We start from the raw sequence: 3,342 nt of genomic DNA, 5'->3' as shown, positions 1-3,342 counted from the left end.
GACTAAACCTATTTTTGAGGGGGGAGACGCACTTAGGAGCAAAAATACACGCAAGAAACATTGAGGAGCAAGAACATCTCAGTTTTCTTCATCTTTTTCTAGTATTTCCAATTGATTCAACACTTATGCAATTGTTTGATTACATCATGAGTGGCTAAACACCCATTGTTCTGGGGTTGTGATTTAGCCATGAATATTGTTGTTTTATATTAGCTTGACCTTGATTATAATTCACCAATATATGGTTGTTTCTTCAATTCTGTGTTTAATTGCTTAATTGTCTGGCCAACAGTTAGGTTCTATTTACTATCTATGCTATGCTTGGGAAAGCCGTGTTTAGATTAGAGAAGAATTGAAGAAAGCATGATCCTAACCATTAGGGAGAGCGGATTTGTGGTTAGGATAGGAATATACCTAGTCACCGTGCTTAACTAAATATCGTGATCTTAATGTGTTCTTAATAGATTGATTTCATAGGAATATAGGCGTTAATCTATTGAGAATAGGTGAGTAGTACTTCGGGAGAAGGCTATGAGAGCATTTATCGATTAATTAGCAACCATGAGTGAATTATATGAAAGGGAGAGTTAATTAGAACACAATACGATTGGTGAATAGATCACAACCCTGGAATATTTGTCTCTACTGAATACACAACAATCAACTCGTTACTTGATAACTTAGTTATTATATAGAATTGTAGTATAATATAATCATATTATTGGATTTTGATTTTAGCTGGATTGAATAACAATTTTAGTGATTTAGTGAGTAGTTTACACAAGTCTCTGTGGGTTCGACACTCAACTTATCATTATATTACTTGTCGACCACGTATACTTGCGTGTGCGTTTGGGAGCAACAAGTTTTTGGTGCCATTGCCGGGGACTTGAATATTAAGTACTTGCTAGTTTTTGCTTTAATTGTTTATTTAGTCTAGTCTAACGTTACTTGATTGTTGCTCAGATCTCAGGAACTTTGATTGAATGCGTAGGGTCAGAAGCCAGGACCGACTTCAAGGCTTTGATCTTGAACCTGAGAGAACATTTCACAGGAGGTTGAGGGAATCAAGGGACACAAATAATATTCAGGCACCTGTTCAATTTCCTGTGGACATGGCAGAGGAGCAACTCATGGCTGTTCAGGAGGTGGCGATGCCCAACATTGCTAATGTCGCCTCCAGTATAGTGAAGCCCAAGATCACTGGGCACTTTGAGCTGAAACAGAGCATAATCCAGTTACTTCATGCAAACGGGCAATTTATGGGTCTTCCATACGAGGATCCACAGTAGCATATTCTGAACTTCTTGGAGATTAGTGATACTTATATCACTAACGGGGTCACTCCAGATTACGTGAGGCTCACACTTTTTCCATTCTCTCTGTTGGGCGAGGCTAAGCGATGGCTAAAGGCAGAACCAGATAACTCCATCACATCATGGAATGATTTGGCAAGAAATTTTTTGGCAAGGTTCCTTCCTTCAGGCAAAACTGCAAAGATCAGAAGTGAGATAGTGGCCTTCAAACAGAAAGCGGGAGAATCTTTATACTCAGCTTGGGAAAGGTTCAAAGGGCTACTCAGAGACTGTCCTCATCACAATCAGACGAATGAAGTGTTAGCTCACACTTTCATAGAAGGGATACATGCTGAAACAAAGATCGTGGTAGATGCTGCAGCTGGGGGACAAGTGTTGGAGAAAAGCTTTGACGAGATATATGCATTATTGAACAAATTCTCCAAGAGCAATCCGGATTGGCAAGGAGAGATGGGCAGACACACAGTGCAAAAGTTTGCAGGGGTTCTTGAGTTAGATGTCGTCTCAGCATTATCAGCACAGATTTCTACACTGACCAATCAAGTCAACCAGATGAACTTGACTATCAACAAGTAACAAGCCCAACCAGTGCAACAAGTTCAAATATTTTGTGAAGTATGTGGAGAGGGTCACATGAGCAATCTATGCCCAACAAATCCAGAGTCTGTATATTTTGTGGGTAATGCAAATCGAGGCTAAACAAATCAGTATGGGGACACTTACAATCCCAACTGGAGGAACCACCCAAACTTCTCTTGGGGTGGAAACCAGGACACTCATAATCAATACAGGCCTCAAGCACCTCAACAACAATATAGACCACCTCAGGTTGAACAACAAGCGAGTCCTACAAGTCACCTTGAAGATATATTGAAAAAAGTGATGGCTGAACATCAAGCCCTCGCCATAACAGTGAGAAATTTGGAGCATCAAATGGGGCAGCTTGCCAGTGCTCAAAACACTAGACCAGCTGGAGGTCTTCCAAGTGATACTGAGCCCAATCCTAAAGCTCAAGTCAATGCGGTTACCTTGAGAAATGGAAGAGCACTAGAAGAAGTTCCAAAGAAAAAGAAGAATACAGATCATCCTGAAGGAGAATTAGCTCCAAGCCAGTTGAGGGGAATGAGAAAGATGATAAAAGACCCAAGCCAGTAATTGAGACTAGGCCACCGCCTCTGTTTCCACAAAGACTGCAGAAGCAAAAAGATGATGCCAAGTACAAGAAATTCCTAGATATTTTAAGCCAAGTGAGCGTGAATCTGCCTTTGGTGGAAATTTTGCAATAAGTGCCTAAGTATGCAAGGTATCTCAGAGATATTGTGGCAAACAAATGAAGACATGCAGAGTTTGAAACAGTTGCACTTACTGAAGAGTGTAGTGCCAGAGTTCAGAGTAAACTTCCTTCTAAGTTGAAGGATCCTGGGAGTTTCACAATTCCTTTGTCTCTTGGAAAACAAGAGGTTGGTAGAGCCTTGTGTGATTTAGGGGCTAGTATAAATTTGATATCATCCTCTTTGTTCAAGCAACTCAGATTGGGGATGCTTAGACCTACTACAATCACTTTACAGCTAGCAGATAGGTCACTAGTCATGCCCGAAGGAATTATTGAGGATGTGTTAGTTCGAGTGGGAAAGATTATTCTTCCTGCTGATTTTATTGTTCTTGATTACGAGGCAGATGATGAAGTGCCCATTATTTTGGGGCGACCATTCTTAGCTACTGGTGGAGCAATTATTGATGTGAGAGCAGGGAAGTTAAAAATGAGAGTTGACGATGAGGAGGTCACTTTTAATGTGTACAAGGCACTTAAGCTTCCTAAGCATTATGAGGACTTGTGCATGATTACTGTGGTAGAATCGAAGGGGATAAAGCAGAGTCCTTATGTGAATTATAGTGATCTAGATGGGACAACTGAGTTAAAGGAGGTCGTGTTTCCAGCTGAGCATGTAAAGATGATTGAGAAAAGAGCCAGAGATGAAAGATGAGACCTTCTGAGAGCGCGCAAAAAGGCTAGAATTCATGGGAG

At 40.8% G+C, this 3,342-nt stretch overlaps 1 non-coding gene across 1 annotated transcript; it reads right to left on the bottom strand.

The window, feature by feature from the left end:
* Positions 1-1,496: 1,496 nt before the first annotated feature.
* Positions 1,497-1,601, bottom strand: LOC138882443 (small nucleolar RNA R71). The gene has a single exon (XR_011404046.1). It is a non-coding gene; the product is annotated as a small nucleolar RNA R71 (small nucleolar RNA).
* Positions 1,602-3,342: the final 1,741 nt, after the last annotated feature.

This window comes from Nicotiana sylvestris, chromosome 11 (genome assembly GCF_000393655.2).
Source record: "Nicotiana sylvestris chromosome 11, ASM39365v2, whole genome shotgun sequence".
In the NCBI taxonomy this organism is placed as follows: domain Eukaryota; kingdom Viridiplantae; phylum Streptophyta; class Magnoliopsida; order Solanales; family Solanaceae; genus Nicotiana; species Nicotiana sylvestris.
Note: the sequence above shows the minus strand (reverse complement) of the source record. Positions and strands in the feature narration are given on the sequence as shown.